A 20,617-nucleotide genomic window follows, 5' to 3' on the forward strand; every position below is an offset into this window, starting at 1 on the left:
CCATCATCTTATATAAACACGAAATTTTTTCTTAACAATAACTAGTGCTGCTTGGCAAAGGTGAAGTAAATAGGTACTTCTATACAACGATAACGAGTATAAATTGATAGTCTTACTGGAGGGCAATTTAACAACACATTGAACAAATATTAAAGCCCATCATTCCTCTTATCCCATAATTTCACAACTAGGATTTAATAAAAAGAAAACCAAGTCTGCACAAAAATGCTCATGCAAAGGTCTACATCCCATATTATTCTTTTTCTATATTATTTTTAATAGTAAAAAACTGTAAATAACAAATGTTTAATAATGGAAATTAGTTAAACTTGGGTATCTTAAGAAATGGAAGATTACAAAGTCATTAAAAATTATGTTTGTGAGCATACATGCTAAGTCACTTTAGTCATGTGTGACTCTGCAACTCCATGGACTGTAGCCTGCCAGGCTCCTCTGTCCATGGGATCGTCCAGGCAAGAATACTGGAGTGTTGCCATGCCCGCCTCCAGTGAGTCTTGCCAAGCCAAGGACTGAACCCATGTCTCTTACATCTCCTGCACTGGCAAGTGGGTTCTTTTACCACTAGCGCCACCTGGGAAGCACCCCCAATATCATATTTAAGTAATAGTTAACTTCACCGGGAAAATTTTCATATGTTAGAGGAAAATTGCAAGTTGATATATGTAAGTGTAAACCTATGAAAGAATCCCAAGTTTGACATATAATGTATACTGTGTATATATATGTAAACACACAAACATTTATGTGTATACATCTGTATATGTATGTATGTTCAGTTCAGTTGCTCAGTCATGTCCAACTCTTTGCGACCCCACGGCCTTTGTGACGCCAGGCCTCCCTGTCCATCACCAACTCCCAGAGTTTACTCCAACCTATATCCATCGAGTTGGTGATGCCATCCAGCCATCTCATCCTCTGCCGTCCCCTTCTCCTCCTACCCCCAATCTCTCCCAGTATCAGGGTCTGTTCCAATGAGTCAACTCTTCGCATGAGGTGGCCAAAGTACTGGACTTTCAGCTCCACCATCAGTCCTTCCAATGAACACCCAGGACTGACCTCCTTTAGGATGGACTGGTTGGATCTCCTTGCAGTCCAAGGGACTCTCAAGAGTCTTCTCCAACACCATAGTTCAAAAGCATCAATTTTTCGGCGCTCAGCTTTCCTCACAGTCCAACTCTCACATCCATACACGACCACTGGAAAAACCATAGCCTTGACCAGACGGACCTTTGTTGACTAAGTAATGTCTCTGCTTTTTAATATGCTATCTAGGTTGGTCATAACCTTCCTTCCAAGGAGTAAGTGTCTTTTAATTTCATGGCTGCAATCACCATCTGCAGTAATATTGGAGCCCAAAAAATGAAAGTCTGACACTGTTTCCACTGTCTCCCTATCTACATATACACATATACAAGGATCTTAAAACAAGAGAAATTGTTTAAAAGTTTATATAAGAGCAAGCTTGATTCCCCAGTTCTCTTACCCTCACCCCAAACATTCAAGTGATCATTTCAATCTTACCCCTTAAGGCAAACACTGAACATTCATCTTCTGAAGAAAGTGAAGAGGCCTCAAGACTCAGGTACCCTAGGCAAGGTAAACACAAGCTGATTGTACTTCCCTAAAATACTTAAGCTGAACTGCATCAAAAAATTTTAAGAGAGAGAACTTGTGAAAATTAAAAATACAACAGCAAAACTGATAGGCTTAATTAAAAGGTTAGAAGAGATCAAGTTTAGATAATCTTCCAGAAAGCAGAGCAACAGAAAAAGAAGTGAAAAATAGCAGAAAATACAGCAACCCAAAGGATCTATTCAGGAGCTCCAATATCAAATGAACTGAAATTTCACAAGAAAGAAACAACTGTATAAGGAAGAAAATACCAATCAATCAATAAATCCCCCCAAAAAGATCGGTCTACAAAATGCAGATTCTTTAACGGATGAATACAAAGAATGGCATTGAGCACTGTAGCCTCCTTACCCCCACACCCCACCCCACTTGTACCAGCACACCCTCATGAAATTTCAGTACACTGGGGATAAAGAAAGACTCTAAAAGCCTCCAGAGGAGAAGAGAAAAAAAAAAAAAAATATATATATATATATATATCTCAGGTAACAATGTGTAACTGGACTCTTCAACGTAACAGTAGATGCTAGAAAGCAGCACTGCAGCAGTGCCTTCACAGGTCAGAATGAAAATGTTTTTTAACCTAGAACTCTAGAATCTGCCAAACTATGAATCAAGTATGTAGGAAGACATTTTCAGACAAGCAAAAGTTCAAAATTTTCATCACACATGCATCCTTTCTTAGGAAGCTACCTGAGGGTATGCTGAAGTAAAGGAGTACACAAAGAAGGAGGGAGACCTGAGACACAGCAAACAGGACCCAGAGCCCAGGGGAGCATCGCGAGGAAACAGCAGTGTGAAGGCCATGCAGCCGGCTCAGAGGGCGACAGGGTGGGCCAGGAGTAAGAATGGAGAACTGCAGAAAAAACACCCCCAGGAACAAAGGAGAATCACCACACACTACCTCATCACAGAACAGAGAATAAGACAAAAAATGAAGTAATAAGTATGTATGTAAATGAAAAAGAGGCAATTTTTAGCTTTCTGAAAACCAAGAAAGGACTTCTGATCTGCACTGAACAGTATTTGCAAAGTCAATAATGCCTGATTACTGCTTAATCATCTTAATAACCCTAGTTAGGTTTATGAAATTATTAGAGATAAGAAGGAAGCTAAATTATAGAAGCGATCAATTCTTATTTATCCTAACAAGAATAACCTCAGATATGCTGATGACACCACCCTTATGGCAGAAAGTGAAGAAGAACTAAAGAGCCTTTTGATAAAAGTGAAAGAGGAGAGTGAAAAAGTTGGCTTAAAGCTCAACATTCAGAAAACTAAGATCATGGCATCAGTCCCATCACTTCATGGCAAATAGATAGGGAAACAGTGGAAACAGTGGCTGACTTTATTTTCCTGGGCTCCAAAATCACTGTGGATGGTGATTGCAGCCATGAAATTAAAAGACACTTGCTCCTTGGAAGAAAAGTTACGACCAACCTAGACAGCATATTGAAAACCAGAGACATTACTTTGTCAACAAAGGTTCATCTAGTCAGAGCAGTGGTTTTTCCAGTGGTCATGTATGGATGTGAGAGTTGGACTATAAAGAAAGCTGAGTGCCGAAGAATTGATGCTTTTGAACTGTGGTGTTGGAGAAGACTCTTGAGAGTCCCTTGGACTGCAAGGAGATCCAACCAGTCCATCCTAAAGGAGATCAGTCCTGGGTGTTCACTGGAGGGAATGATGTTGAAGCTGAAACTCCAATACTTTGGCCACCTGATGCGGAGAGCTGACTCATTTGAAAAGACTCTTGATGCTGGGAAAGATTGGGGGCAGGAGGAGAAGGGGACGACAGAGGATGAGTCGGTTGGATGGCATCACCGACTCAATGGACATAGGTTTGGGTGGACTCCAGGAGTTGGTGATGGACAGGGAGGCCTGGCGTGCTGTGGTTCATGGGGTCTTTTCCAATGAGTCAGGCAATTACCTTCGTCAAACTATGAGGAAGACATCAGACAAATCCCAACTGAGGGACATTTTACAAAATACCTAACCAATATTCCTCAAACTGTCAAGGTCATCAAAAGCAATAAAAGTCTAAGAAACTATCATAGCCAAGAGGAACCTAAATAGCCATGACAACTAAATATAATGTGGTATCTTCAAGCACTCCAATGTTCACTGCAGTGCTGTTTACCATAGACAAGACATGGAAGCAACCTAAATATCCATCAACAGAGGAATGGATAAAGAAGATGTGGTACAGATATACAATGGAATATCAGCCATAAAAGGGATGAAACTGCCATTTGCAGAGACTTGGATGGACCTAGAGAATTTCACACAGTGAAATCAGAAATCAGAAAGAGAAAAACAAGTATCATATATTAACTTAAATATGTGGAATCTAAGGAAAACCAGAAACAGACACAGATGCATGAATACCAAAGCGCAGGAGTGGGGCTGGATGAGTGAGGACAGCAGAGTTCACATAGATACACTGTTGCTATTACGTATGAAGGAGGTAACTAATGAGAACCTACCATACGGCCCAGGAACTCCGCTCAGTGCTCTGTGACGACCTGAACGGGAAGGAAATCTGAAAGAGGAGACAGACGTAGAGAGAGAGAATACTGGCCAAAAGAGATGAAGTGATGCCACCTGAAGCAACATGGATGAATCTGGAGATTATTACATGAAGTAAGTCAAAGACAAATGTCATGATACTGTTTATATGAGGATCCAAAAAACAAAACGAAACAAAAAAACTTATTTACAAAACAGAAACAGACACAGACTTAGAGAAGGAATTTATGGTTATGGTGTGGGGGAGAGTGGGAGAGAGGATTAGATTGGGAGTTTAGGACTGACATGAACACACTGCTATATTTAAAATAAATAATCAAAAAGGACCTGCTGTGTAGCACAGAAAACCCTGCTCAATAAATTATATGGGAAAAGAATTCTGGGGGGGAAAAAAAGGTATATGTATAAGCAAAAAAAAAAAAAGAGTAAAATTTTAAAAATAAAGATCTCTAGATAGCAATTATTAATTAATTTTTAAAATGTAGTATCCTAAATAGGATCCTTGAACAGAAAAAGGAAGTTAGGTAAAAAATAAGGAAATCTGGGATTTCCCTGGTAGTCCAGTGATTAAGATTCTGCACTTCCAATGCAGGGGGCCCAGGTTTGATTCCTGGTCAAGGAACTGGATTCCACACATTGCAGCGAAGATTCTGTGTGCCACAACTAACACCAGATGCAGCCAAATAAACAAATATTTTTAAAAAAAAACTAAGGAAATCTGAATAAAATATGGACTTTAATGTATTGATAATGTTTCGTTAACTAAGACAAATATACTATACAAGTTTAAGATTTTAATAATATAAGAAAGTGATACAGCACATATGGGAACTCTATACGAAGTCCCCAACATGCCTGTACATCTAATACTGCTCTAAAACTAAAAGCTTATTGAAATTTAGACTTCATATAAGTATATAAGAACAAAACCTAGTTAATTAAAAGAAAAACACACAGTCACACAAAGTTGTGTACATAAACTTAACACTATGTAATGGACAGAGCTCGAAGACACACTGTTAGGTTAAAAAGTGCAAGTTACACTGGGAAAGGGAATGGCAACCCACTCCAGTATTCTTGCCTGGCAAGTCCCATGGACAGACGAGCCTGGTGGGATACGTAAATATACATTGTTTGTAAGAAAAAAAAAAAAGTGCAAGTTACAGAAAAGTGTAGATAGGATGTTCAGGCTTTTAAAAATAAACTACATATTCTTTTCTGTGAGTGTGTATGTATGTAAAAATGTATACATGTAAATGCAAGAGAAAGGTCTGGAAGGACAGACACATACAACTGAGGAACAAGGGCACTCCTGGTTTTATCTCAAGCATGTCTCAAGTATTTAACATTCCTGCAACAGAAACAGATTCATATCTATGCATGACATGTGTAAGCTCTTAAGCCTAAACCATGTCTCCCTGAAGGAAGAACTGATAATTATTTTCTTTTTTTTTTTGATAATTATTTTCAAACAAATTATTTCTTAAGAAAAATTTAGAATCACTTCTGGCATGTTAGAAGGAAAGAGAAAAGAGAAAAGGACACTTCAAAATAAAACAATGAATTAATATGTGATGAAGTAATAAACATACATACAAATAATCTTACTTTTTTCAAAGTCCTCCCTTCATTATAACTATTCAAATGTATTTCTGTCTTACTTTACACACATTACCTCAAGATTACATTATACTTCAAAAAGAGAACAAAAGAAAGGTGAAAACACAATACAATTATATTTTTATATATTTACATATATATATATTCTGAATATGTAAACATATATACATAATTTGTTAAATGTAAGGTTTTAACAAAAAGAAATGCCATTCATTATGACTCATTAAGACACGGTTTTTGGTATAAAGAAGGATCTTCATATAGGCTCATTGGTTTTTTTTGTTTTTTTTTTTTAATAGAAAAGTCATCAAAATCCACCAGAGCAGTTCTTAAGAAATGCTGGGAGAAATTCATGCTAAAGCTATCAGCCACATTACATTCTTGTAGCACAAACCTCAAACAAGCTTCATGTAATGTTTTACTTGTTTTTCATACGTGGCGTGATTCACAGCGCAACAATGCAGTCCATGAGATTGACTGGTCTGGGCAATAACTGTCATCTCCTCCCCTGTGACCATTCCCCACCCAGGAATAAGCATAGCTGGAAATAAGATCTGAGAAGCAGGAAGCAGAAGAAAAATGATACAGAATTGAAGTGGGGAAGCAAAAGGGAAAGTAAATTACAAAAATTGTAAGAACATAAATGGAAAGAAAAAGATAAAAGGGTACAATAAAGAGAAAATACTGTACATACAGTGGGATGGGGAAAGAGGACATTTATCACACTCCCTCCCCAACAAAGTCAATCAAGACCACAGAATCCAATGTCTTCTCAGCCCTTTTCCCTTAGTGCTTACTGCAACAGATATTATTAACCTCCTCATCAAAAACTGTACTGAAGTTTCAGTGAAATTGAACTAGCCTATCTGACGACTCACTAATTCACAATTCATCATCCCAAATCTGCACACTCCCCTAGGGTCTGTCTATTCTAGGCATGCTTTCTCTTTTGTGTTTCCTCTAAAATGCAATCCTATAATTTAAACTATAACTTTAGGTGAATGAAACCCCAAATAATCTCTCAATCCAACTCTTCTACCAAGCCCCTCGCGCCTTCATCTCTATAAGAAATACTTAACAACAAAATTATCATCTTTCTCATATAAGTAAAGCTTAACCTCTCCTTTTAATTCTCTCTTTATACTAATGGCACAACATCCTCCAACATTCAAATTCAAAAAATTCTCAGAAACCTTTATTATGTGTCCTTCTTCCATTTCCCCTTAACATTAAGTCACCTGCTCAGTTCAGTCTATTTTTCTATTAAAACATGTCTATCTTTCTTCCCTTTCCATAGCTACCACAAACACTGATTCATTACCTTCTGAAAAAAGTGACCTTCCTACCTCGAGTTTCTCTCCACTCCACCAATCCACTGAACACACAGTGACCAAATATTCTTTGAAATGACAGTTTTTCATGTCACTCTCTTCTGCTTTAAACAAACAAATCCTACCAAAAAAAGAAAATTTCCAATCTATGGCATTCCAGAACCTCAGTCAAAGCTCATTTTATCTTTTAATAACTTATTCTACTACTCAACTACATGCGTATATATGTAAGATTCCAGAATTTCTGACTCATTATTCAAATGTCTCACTCCAATATTTTTGCTAATACCATTTAGCTGGAATGTCTTCGCCCACTCCATCTCTGCCTTAAAATCCTGTATGTCCTGTAAGATCTAGATGAAATTCAGCTTCTTTCATTAAGCCCTCCTACATCCCTACAACTATTAATAAAAACTATCACTGCCTCTCTGTCTTATGATTCAAATTCTGATTATGTAGCTACTCCATCTGCCCTACTGGATTATAAACTTTTTTGTAGTTATCACGTTACTCATCTTTGATATCTTCTATAGAACCTAGAAATGTTTTGCATACAAACAACGTTCAATATGAATGAAGTTTCCAGCGGGCAAAAGAAAAAAACGGTTCAAGTAAATAGAAACAAATTACTAGTGATAAGCATCTAAAGGATCAGCAGTCACAGAAGACAAAAAAAAAAAAAAGGTCAATATGCAGAAAAAGAAACAAACAAGATGAATAACAAATGCAGAGTGTCATTTCATTACAGCTAATTATCTCTCCAATTAAACTATAAATACTCTAATAAAAACAAGAAATATAAACAGTTTTCCTCTTTGCATTCTCCCCCACTGGGCCAAGGGTACAGCAGGCAGTAAATGCTTGTTGAATCCACACAAGAGAGAAGTAGAGGACAAATTAGAAAAACAACGATGTAATATAAGAACATACATAAATTATTTTATAAAAAGCAATAAATACAAACAGAATTATTTACCACAAATTTTTTTTTTGGTACTTAAGGGATAGTTTCCAACTTATAGCGGGCACATATAAAAGCACTAGTTCTAGTTCTGCATCAAGTCTTCCCCAGTAGATAGAGTTGTATGACAAGGGAAGAAATGTATAAATAGGCTTCAGAAACTTGGAAGGAAAAGAAGAAAACTTTTCCTTCCTGATTAAAGGATGACTGAGATCTGACAGACATGAGGCAAATGGTATTTAAACACCTGACTCCCCTAGAGTTGTTTACCCGTCCACATGGAGGGAAATTCCTGAAATCAGGGTGAATTGTTCTTGTGGGTGTAACTGTAAAAACTGATACATTAAAAATCCTGAGATTTGAAAGAAACACGCAGACCCAGTCAACTAAGAACGCAGGGGCTTGTGAACTGCTGAATTGAGGGAGAGTTGTGGAGCTTCTGCTGCTTCTTACATAATCAGGGTCAATAAAAACTGATCTCTGAAGACTCCTCCTTTTCTAGTATTCCTTAATTCTATGTTTTTTTTTCCCCTATAAAGGGGAAATATTTAGTACAATACTTATACAGTAACAACATCCTATGTTTTACACAGTAATGCAAAAAATGTTTCTACATGAAGATATTAAGAGGAAGTTCAAACTACAATTCTTACGTCTCCTTCAGGAGGGGATTAAGAAACTTTAAATAGATTGTCATACAGTAGTCTCCCCATATCCTGGGGGCTATGGTACAAAACCAGTTGGATATCTGAAACCACAAATCGTACTGAACTCTACATATACAATGTTTTTCCTATGTGTACATACGTATCTACAATAAAGTTTAATATATAAATTAGGCACAGCAAGAGAGCATGTGAATTGCCAGCATCACAACTCTTATACTTCGGGGCCACTGTTAAGTAAAGTTAAGGGCTACTTGAATACAAGTACTGTGAAACCAGGACAGTAGATCTGACAAATGAGATGGCTGCTAAGTGACTGACAGGTGGGTAGTGTGTGTGGTGTGTGGATATGCTGGACAAAAGCATGATTCCCCACCTGGGAGGGATGGAGAAGGATGTTGCAAGATTTCATCACACTACTCAGAACAGTACACAATTTAAAACTTATCAATTGTTTACTTCTGGAATTTTCCATTTAATATTTTCAGATGGTGGTTGACCACAAGTAGCTGAAACTGCAGAAAATGAAACCTCAAATAGAGTGGTCTACTGTACCGTCGAAACAGCTCAGGCTTTGCCGTTAGACATATTAAGTTCAAATTCCAGCTCTGCCACCAACTGACCAACGCATATAAAACAAACTACGGAATTGTGTTGTGCCACAGCATTCTCATCTGTCGAAGGCAACAGCACCTATCTTTTAGATTGCTTTTAGAAGAATTAAAGGCAACATGTGCTTATTTCCAACACTATGCCCAGTATATTAAAGGCACTTGATAAATTTTGCTATTATTATTAAAGGCAAATAGTGGGATTTTATCAGGGAAGCATCTAGTAACATGCATGTGTGTGTGTGTGTGTGTGTGTGTGTGTGTGTTAAGTCGCTTCAGTTGTGTCCGACTCTTTGCGACCCTAGGATTATAGCCCACCAGGCTCCTCCTCCATGGGATTCTCCAGGCACCGGAGAATTCTGGTATTCTCCAGAATACTGGAGTGGTTGCCATGCCTTCCTCTAGGGGATCTTCCCAACCGAGAGGGATCAAACTCGTCTCTCTTCTGTCTCCTGCACTGGCAGGCAAGTTCTTTACCACTAGTGCTACCTGGGAAGCCAGTAGCACATACAGAATGACAAATCAGTATAGCAATAGTAGTCCCAAGAACACCAAAAGAAAAGTAACAGGAAAGACAAATAAATATTTATATACCTACATGAAAGTCAAGCCAGGCATACCATGGAAAAGAAATTTGGGCTCCCTTTTCTTCCATTAAAAAAAAAAAAAATTCAGGTCAAGGTTTCTTCAATGAGCTAGCAAGAAAAATTTGCTTCTAAAGCAGAAGTACAGTTACTTCTTCTTTTTTCCAATATATTGTAAAACAAAGATATGAAGTAGTGAGATATTATAATTGGTACCTAGGTGACAGAATTAAATCACTCTAGTCACTGAATCTTATACTATAGCTGTCATATAAAATGTGACACACAGAACCTGGGACATTCAAGACCTCTTAAGTCAACATTATACAATCATTTAATAAAAATTATACTCTATAATGCAAACAGTAAATCATATAGTTCTTTCTGGTTAATGTAATATCATGTGGGAATAACTGCTCTTATTATATACTAATTATATTTTTTCATACAACCAACCAATTAATGTTCTAAATTTTCAAAGTTATATATTTAGCTAATACCACTAAATACCCTCCTATAGGTAATTTATGTATTTCAGTTCAATGTAGGATATCCTCTAAATAAAATTTTACAAAACAAATTTATCTATTAAGGTCCTAATAAGTACACAGGGAGGAACTGTTTCAGACTTCCAAAGCTATGTTAGAAAAGCTTGCTGTTTCTACCCAGGTGTCTTGGTCTCTTTCTGCCATGTAAAAATCCTACTATCGTGATGCGGAGAAGATCATGTAAAATGGCTCTGAGAGGACAAGAGAGAGGGGGCCCAGCTCAGCATCTCATTATCTCTCACAAGGCAATGAGTACATTAGTAAATCATCTTGGACTCACCAGATGACTAGCTACCAAATAAACACCACTAACAACCCCACTCCAGTATTCTTGCCTGGAGAATCCCATGGACGGAGGAGCCTGATAGGCTACAGTCCATAGGGTCGCAAAGAGTCAGACACGACTGAGCGACTTCACTCACTCACACACTCAAACAACCCCAGTCAGCCCTGAAGGTAACAAAATTAGCCAATCCTGCTGAATTCCTGACCCACAACATCATTAGACACACTAAAACAATTGTTCTTCTAAGCCTCCAAGTTTTAGGTTTGTTACACGGCAATAGCTACTGCAGCCTTCACAAAATCTTATGGTCAAAAAAGTTGGGGTAAGTTATGTATATACAAGACATGCACTGACTTCACAGAAATGCTAAAGCAGAGTATCATAAAAACACACTGATATTTTAAAATCTAAGATGAAGGGCTAGAATATAAGGATGCTTAGCAGTATACAATGTCAAAGCTATAAAGAGAATCAAACATCTGGAGATTATCTCCGGCTTCAGTATCCGTGACCCTGCACAGTTCAGTTTTCCTACAGAGCTCCATGAACATTATGCTTCATATAATGCTCTACCTAGAGCTTCTTCTCTCTTTACTGAAATCCTACCACTTTGTCTTTCCAAGTTTCTCTCAAACATCCCTCCCTCCCTCCTGCATCTTCTTTCCCTTTCTTAATATCTACCTGCCCCCACTCCCACTAGGTACCATCATTACTTTTCATATGTCTTGTGGTATTTAACTTATTGTACTAAATACTCTACTTTTTCTAGTACCCTGATAGAGAGTTTAAGCTACTTGAAGGCAGACAGTACGTGTTACTGATTTAGTCATTTTTCTTAACACCTGCCATAGCATATAAATACTAAAAATGTTTAAGCTGAAGAGTTATAATCTGCTCCTAGAGACCTCAGATTTTAAAGACAAACACAATGCTTGATGGACCACAAAGAAATCATTCTGAACATTACAAAGTAATCTTACTGTAATTCAATCTGTTCCTAATTATAAATAGTTGATAACCTTTCACTGCTACAAAATTATATACCCAGTTATCAAGTACATGTAGAAAAATCAAGTTTTCTATATATACCAGTAATAATCTGGAAAAAAAACTCCCCAAAATAAAGCAAAATACAAGAAAATTCACAGACTGTATTAACTATCAATAAATTTTACAGAGACAGAAAAGAATATAATAGGTAAAAATACACATACAGCTTTAAAAAAAAATTATTTGGCTGCTCTGGGTCTTAGTTGCAACAGCATGCAGCAGCATGTGGGACCTATCTAGTTCCCTGAGCAAGGATTGAACCTGAGACCCCTGCATTGGGAGCGCAGACTCTCAGCCACTGGACCACCAGGGAAGTCCCCACATGTAGCTTTAAGTATAAAAGTAGTTCTATAATAATTATAATTTGCCCTTATTTGATCAATATATTTGATTAAAATCTCTGTGAGATTAGGGTGGGAGGAAGGATTCTTAACAAAATAATTCTCTAGTTAATCAAAAAGGAAAAATAAGAGTAAAGGAACCTTATCCAAACCTCACATACAAAAATTTTTCAATTGCATCACAGACCCAAACGTAAAATCTGAAATTATAAAGTATCTAAAAGAAAAAACAAGAGAAAGCCTGGATGACCTTGGGTTAGGCAAAGCTCCCTTAGTTAAGACACAAAAAGCACAAAACATAAAAGAAATAAATTATAAAGTGAACCTCATCAAAATTACCATGTTTTGCTGTGAAAAAGTGCAAAGGACAATATTAAGAGAATGAAAAGCCACAGAACTGGAGAATATATTTGTAAAAATACATCTCCAGGAGAATACATTTGTAAAAATACATCTCTCGTAAGGAACTTGTTCACAGAATATGTAGAGAACTTTCACAATTCAATAAGAAGAGAATATCCAATAACAGGCAATTTGAACAGACAGTGCACCAAAAAAGAGATAGGGATGGAAAATAAGCACATGAAAAGATGTTCATCAGGAATTGCAAATTAAAACCACAATGAAATACCACTACACGTCCACTAGGATGACTAAAATTTAGTAAATTGACAATATCAAAGGGCTGTGGGAATGAAAAATGGTACAACCACTTTACAAAAGTCTGACAGTTCCTTATGAAGTTAAAACATACACCGAGCCGTGTGTGGGTATGCTCAGTCATGTCTGACTGAGATCCCACGGACTATAGCCCACCAGGCTCCTCTGTCCATGGGATTTCCCAGGCAAGAATACTGGAGTGGGTTGCCATTTCCTTCTCCAGTAGATTTTCCTGACCTGGGGATCCAGCTTGTGTCTCCTCTTGTGTCTCTGCACTGACAGGTGGTCAATGGATTCTTCACCACTGCACCACCCTGGGAAGCCTGCACTTAGCCATACAAACCAGAAATTCTACTTCTTAGGTATTTACTGAAGAAAAATGAAAACATATATCCATTCCAAGATTTGTATGTGAATGTTTATAGCAGGCTTATTCATAATTATCAAAAACCAGGAACAATCCAAATGTTCATTAACTGGCAAATGGAAAAACAAAGTGCAGTGTATCCATTCAATGGACTACTAGAAACAGAAAAGACTGAACTGATTAATGAAACACCTCAAAAGCAATATACTAAACGAAAAAAGCCAAATATGAAAAAATCAGATAGTTCAATTTAAATGACATTCTGGAAAAGGCAAAACCATTGGAACATAAAACAGATCAGTCCCAGGCTAGAAGAAGTGGGAGAGTACTGAGGTGCAACAGGGAGCTTTTCCTTCACTGAAGTGGAGTCGCTCTACAAGGTTGTGTTAATTTCACAACCGTTGTTGCTGCACTTTGTGTACATGTATACATATTTTCATATTCTTTCCCATTATGGTTTAATCACAGAATACTGAACATAGTTCCCTGGGCTATACAGTAGGACCTTGCTTTTCCATCCTATATAGAACACTTTGTTTCTGCTAATCCCAAACTCATCCCTTCCCCTAGGCAACCACAAGTCTGTTCTCTATGTCTGTAAGTCTGTTTCTCTTTTGCAGATATTCATTTGTGTCATGTGTTAGATTCCACATACAAGTGATATCATATGCTATTTGTCTTTCTGACTTACTTCGCTTAGTATAATCTTTAGGTCCACTCATGTTGCTGCAAATGGCATTATTTCATGCTTTTTAATGGCTGAGTAATATTCCACTGTGGTTACATACCATGTCTTCTTTATCTAATCACCTGCTGACAGACATTTAAGTTGTTTCCAATCCTTAGCTATTGGAAATAGTGCTTCTATGAACATAAGGGTGCATGTATCTTTTCTAATTACAATTTTGTGTTATAATACAGTAATTGTGATAATTCAAGATTAGTCAAACATTAAATCAGCATTACCCACTCAGTTCATTTTCTTTCTATTCCTCACGCCACTAACACCCGCCTCTTGCGCTCATCTGACAACCTGCCCGTTGCTGGTGAGCGGCTCGTCAGCTGCTCATCTCTTTATCACTTTTCTGCTGTCTTCACACTTGAAATAACCTGCCAAAACTCTCCTAAACTACAATCAGACATCTCTTCTCAGCAGGCAAAAACCCGCTGAAATATAGTGCAACTCATTCATTCCCCAAATTACAGAGTATCCAGAGGTTGAAGGCCTGACCTGAAACAAGATAATCACAGCCCCAGATTCCGGAGAGCTTACAGTCCAGTGAAGAAGACAATTAAACAAGTGAAGAAACTGAAAACGCAACCTCAGAATGGGAAAAAGAATATTTGCAAATGAAGTAACTGACAAGGAATTAATCTACAAAATACACAAACATCCGAGGCAGCTCAGTATCACAAAAAGAAACAATCCAATCAAAAAAATGGATGAAAGATCTAAACAGACATTTCTCCAGAGAGGACATACAGATAATTAAAAAGCATATGAAAAGATGCTCAACGTCACTATTACAGAAATGCAAATCAAAACTGCAATGAAGTATTAATATTACCTTACATTGGTCAGAATGTCCATCACCAAAAAATCTAAAGACAATAAACACTGGAGAGGGTCTGGAGAAAAGGGAGCCCTCCTACCCTGTTGGTGGGAATGCACAGGGATACGAGCAGTACGGAGAACTGTATGGAGGTTCCTCAAAAAGCTAAAAACAGGGCTGCCACAGGCTCCAGCAATCCCACTCCTGGGCATATATGGGGAGAAAACCGTAACTTGCAAATGTGAAAAGATACAAGCACCCCAGTGTTCACAGTACCCAGGACATGGAAGCAACATTTAAATGTGCATCAAAAGAGGAATGGATAAAGAAGACATGGTACATATATACAATGGAATATTATTCATCCATTAAAAAAGAATGAAAGAATGCCATTTGCAGCATCATGGATAGATCTAGAGATTATCACAGTAAGTGAAGTCAGACAGAGAAAAACAAATATCATATGATATTGCTTAATGTAGAATCTAAAGGCTGCAAATGAACTTACCTACAAAACAGAAACAGAGATACAATTACAGAAAATAAACTTATGGTTATCAGGAGGTAAGTGGGGTGGGGGGAGGGATAAATTGGAAAACGGACTAACATACACACACTACTATATGTAAAACAGATAATTAATGAGGACTGTACAGCACTGCGAACTCCATTCAATACTTCCCTTAATGGTCTATATGGGAAAAAAATCTAAGAAAGTGGATATACGCAAAACAGATTCACTTTCTATACACCTGAAACTAACGCCAAACTGTAAGCCAACTATACTCCAATAAAAATTTGAAAAAAAAAAATGAAGTGAAGAAACTCAGGACAGGATGCAAAGAGATATAAGAAGAGACAGCAAGGAAACCTAATGTAGTTTAGAGTAGCAAAGGCATCTCTTTCAAGCTGAGTCTGAAAAGATAAGTAAGTTCAATGGAGTAGAAGTGTGGAACTAGGGATGGAAGGATAATGGATGGAGAAAGTTCTAGGCAGTAAGGAGCACAGAGCAGAAGCTAGAGAGTTAAACGAGAATATAAATTATCCAGAACCTTAGAAGACATTTTAAAGAATTTTAACATTATCTTATAAACAAGAAAGTAACATGATCAAACATGCATTTAGATCCCTAGTTATCACTTAGGCTGTAGAATGAAGAATGAATTCAAAGATCATAGATATGAAGTAGAGAACCCAATGAGGATGGAGTTATACAATAATTTAGGTTAGAGCTAATTAGGCTTGAGATTAATTAGCCTTCAAATAATACTAACAGAACGGAAGGAGTAAAATAGATATATGTGAAAGAGTGGCTAGAAGCGAAAAGACTTATTTTCAAGTCTGATAAAGGACAAGCATAGAATCAAGTTTTCAAACTTGAGCACTAAGATAAGGTGCAGACACAGAAAGACAAATGTGGGTAAGGAAAACAACTGAGGTGTGAACATATTACTCTTACAGTTCTATGGAACATCCAATAGTGGTTATGTCAAGGAGACAACTGAATACACAGATCTGAAACTCTGGACTAAGCTAAAATCTGAGGAGTGCCAACAAGAGACACCAGAAAACTAACAGGGTCATTAACAAAGCCAGAGAGATTACTGTAAAATGGTTTTACAGTAAGTAAAAATAATAACTGTAAAAACTAAAGCAAATGTTAAAACGGCTACAGCAGAGATAAGGAAAATGGCAGGGGAGGCTAAAAGAGGAAGGACAAATGGAATGTAAATGGTTAAACTGAGGAACAGAGTAAAGGTGAAGGGACCATGTCTAATCTTGGGGTCTTCAGAGGTCTTTTCAAAACGGAACAGCTGGTTACCTGAAATCTAATGATCTTAGATTATTTGCTCCTCACAGAAAAAGCCCTCCATATACATATACAAAAGCACATACATGCTAACTGGGCAGAATCTCCAGTCCACATAACAACAATTTTAAACCTTATTCATGGACTCACTACTAATTTGAGATGCATCTGATAACAGAACTCTAACAGGGTACTTGCCTGAATCTCAAACTTACATCCATCTTTTTGAACCAGTTCTGTTACAGGTGTACCCAACATTTTTCAATTAATGCTCATTCCCTTCATCTGAAACCATAAAATAACATATAAATCCTCCTTTCTTGCTATTTATTTGAAAACCATGATGTCCTATCATACATTCCCTCTTAAACTTTTTTTTCCCTTTTCATGTCCAGGAGTACCAATCATTTTACCACTAAAGTCACTTCAATTCTCTACTACAATTGTGTCAAATATTCCTGACTCATTTTCCCAGGTGATTCATCCTATACAATGCTACCAAATTAATGTCCCTAAAATACCATTTAGAATATACTATCCTCCTACTTAAAAACCAATTTTTCATCAAACCCAGTTCATTTACCTGGCAAACTATCTCACAATGCAAAGTACAATTCTGGATGAAGGAGATACTAAAAACATTAACACAGTTTACACAGTAGTTTAGAGCTACAGCTTTTAAGTCAAACTATCTAAAGACCTATTTTATTTTATATCCCTCAGCAAGTTACTTCAATTATTCTGAGCTTCCGTAAAGCACTTTCAAAAGGTTACTATCTAACTAAAGATGTAAAAATTAAATCTATATAAAGTATAGTATAGTTCTAAGTTGCTAAGTATAGTTCTATAAATGTTAACTCTTGTTCTTAAGAAGTTCTAAAGAACTTCTTGTCCTCAAGAAGTTTATATTCTAGCTCAAATTGCACCTAAGTACTCATTGCATCCGCTTGCAGCCCATCTCAAAAAAGGCAGACAGAATTTACTAATTCTGACATTTTCATTATCCTCAAAAGAGAAAACTGAAAAATGCTATTTATTCCCTTAAGATATAAAGTTCATCAGCAAATTATGCCAGAAAATAAATCAAGGACATGTGCTTTCCAGAATATTGCTTCACGTGTCAAACCAGACAAAGTGGCTCTGAATTAAATAACATGTAAAGTGTATCTATCTGTTCTTTAAAAAAGCTGGCAAGAGCAGCTACTGAAATTGACACTGCAAAGAGGACCGATAAAATTAATTTTTAATGAAAAAGTACTATTTACTTTCTTTAATCAGATACAAGGCAAAGATCATAAAATGGCTAAAACAATACCTGTTGTGTAACAACTAACATAATCAAATTAATAAATAGGGATTCATATAGGCATATACTCAATTCATATTAGCCCAAAGAGGACATAATGGAATAGAGATTATAATTTTGAAATATATATAATATTTAACACTATTAATGTTAGTTATTATGTTTAAAAAAAGAGGGCTTTTCTACTATACTTGATAAAGGCTTGAAAAGAACAAAAAAAAAGAGAAATTGGAAAACATAAAATAAATGAAATGGAAGCACTAAATATGAAACAGAAAAAGGCAAACAAACTATGCTCATCATATAGTCTAATTGCTTTTAAGTATGGTTGTTCACTAGAAATCACATCTAGAGCTTTGGAGGAAAAAACACCACCACCACCTGGGCATTTGTTATTTTTCAGAAAATTCCAAGATAACTCTAACGTGCATCTGGAAAACAGGAAATTAACATGTATACAGTATTATTAACTAAACTCCAGATTTTGTTCAAATTTCACAACATTTGATGCTACTGTCCATTATTTTGTTTTCATAACTTAACCAAGTTTCCACATCTTATTTAGTTGCATTGAACAGCTTCAGTGGCATGCAACAAATTCTGATAAAACTCTTTTCATTTTTATCCTGTTACAGATATTCTCTGATTTTCTTTGTTATGGCTTCTAGGACACAGACATCATTTAAAGGTGGACATTTAATTTCCAAACACATGCGGTTTTTTAAACATCTTTGATGTTAATTTCATATTTACATGCTTTCTTTTTTATAATCACCCTCTGTGCTTTTTGGTCTTTTAACTTTATTGAGGTTTTTTCAATAGCTAAGTCAAAGATCTCTCTTGGTAAATGTCACATTGCACCTTAAAAAATGTGGGTTATTTTCAAGTATCTTTTGATACTGATTTCTAACATAATTCCACAGTGATACAAGAGGCAGACTCTGTATGATTTCAATACCTTTAGACCATGACATTTTTGCACCTTGTTTTATGTCCCTGGATATGTTCCAGTGTCTCCTGGTTTACAGTCTATCGCAACTTGAATAGAATTTGTATCCTGCTGTTGTGTGAAAATTATATAAATCTTAATTATGTTGAATTGGTTCCTGGTGCTTTTCAGGTTTACTATATCCTTCTACCTTTCTATTCACTCTATTACTTTTTGAGCGTCTGATATTGAAACTCCAACTAAAAATCTTAATTTGTCTACTTAAAAACATCGTAATATATATTGGAACTATATGTAACTTTGTTCTGTATGTTCCAAGTTTCCTGTAAATGTGTTATCAAACTTTCATAATTTAAAAAATAATTTTAAAAAGTAAATAGGGCTTTTTATTTTTGGTCCATTTACCAATACTATAATAGATTACCAGTTACAGTAACCAGACTATAACAATCAATCTTTAAATAAAAGCATTCTGAAACGCAGCTTTACAAAATTTAAATTATTATGAATTAAGAATTCAAGAAAGGTATTTACCGTTAAGATTCTATTCATATCAACGAATTTATAGTATTTACCTTGGCACACAAAGTGCCCAAAGTAGAAACAGACAGCCAAATTTTAACCTAAATATAAGAGCAGCGATTTACTCTGAATTTTCCACCCCCAAAACTAATTTATTTTTTATTTAGAAATAGTTTGGCATCATTTTAACCTCCAGTGAAATGGCTAAGAAATAGAGGAAAATAATAGAATGGGAAACACTAGAGATTTCCTCAAGAAAATTAGAGATACCAAGGGAACATTTCATGCAAAGATGGGCTCAATAAAGGACAGAATGGTATGAACTTCACAGGAGCAGAAGGTATTAAGAAGAGGTGGCAAGAGTCCCCGCCGGCGGGCCGTCGCCCGCGTCCCTCGGGGCGCGGCGCCGCGCGTCAGGACCGGGTCCGGGGCGGAGACCCTTCGTCCCGAGACACGGGGCGCGGCCGGAAAGGCGGCCGCCCCCTCGCCCGTCACGCAGCGCACGTTCGTGGGGAACCCGGTGCTAAACCATTCGTAGACGACCTGCTTTTGGGTCGGGGTTTCCTACGTAGCAGAGCAGCTCCCTCGCTGCGATCTACTGAAAGTCAGCCTCCACACAAGGGTTTGCTTTTTTTTTTTTTAAGATAAAAAAAAAAAAGAAGAGGTGGCAAGAATACACACAAGAACTGTACAAAAAAGATCTTCAGGACCCAGATATTCACAATGGTGTGACCACTCACCTAGAGCCAGACATCCTGGAATGTGAAGTCAACTGGGCCTTAGGAAGCATCACTACCAACAAAGCTAGTGGAGGTGATGGAATTCCAGTTGAGCTATTTCAAACCCTACAATGATGCTGTGAAAGTGCTGCACTCAATATGGTACCACATTTGGAAAACTCAGCAGTGGCCACAGGACTGGAAAAGGTCAGTTTTCATTCCAATCTCAAAGAAAGGCAATGCCAAAGAATGTTCAAACTACCGCACAATTGCACTCATCTCACACAGTAGTAAAGTAATGCTCAAAATCCTCCAAGCCAGACTTCAGCAATACAGTGAACTTCCAGATGTTCAAGCTGGTTTTAGAAAAGGCAGAGGAACCAGAGATCAAATTGCCAACATCCACTGGATCATCGAAAAAGCAAGAGAGTTCCAGAAAAACATCTATTTCTGCTTTATTGACTATGCCAAAGCCTTTGACTGTGTGGTTCAAAATAAACTGTGGAAAATTCAAGAGATGGGAATACCAGACCACCTGACTCGCCTCTTGAG

General features: G+C 37.0%; 1 protein-coding gene and 1 non-coding gene across 2 annotated transcripts in view; one reads left to right on the top strand and one right to left on the bottom strand.

The window, feature by feature from the left end:
• Positions 1–20,617, bottom strand: part of RSBN1L (round spermatid basic protein 1 like) — a 79,754-nt gene that overhangs the window by 48,617 nt on the left and 10,520 nt on the right. The gene's annotated exons all lie outside the window — the stretch shown is intronic.
• TRNAG-UCC lies at positions 4,732–4,804 on the top strand. Its single transcript has one exon. It is a non-coding gene; the product is annotated as a tRNA-Gly (tRNA).

The sequence above is a fragment of the Cervus canadensis genome, chromosome 3 (assembly GCF_019320065.1).
Source record: "Cervus canadensis isolate Bull #8, Minnesota chromosome 3, ASM1932006v1, whole genome shotgun sequence".
NCBI classification, from domain to species: domain Eukaryota; kingdom Metazoa; phylum Chordata; class Mammalia; order Artiodactyla; family Cervidae; genus Cervus; species Cervus canadensis.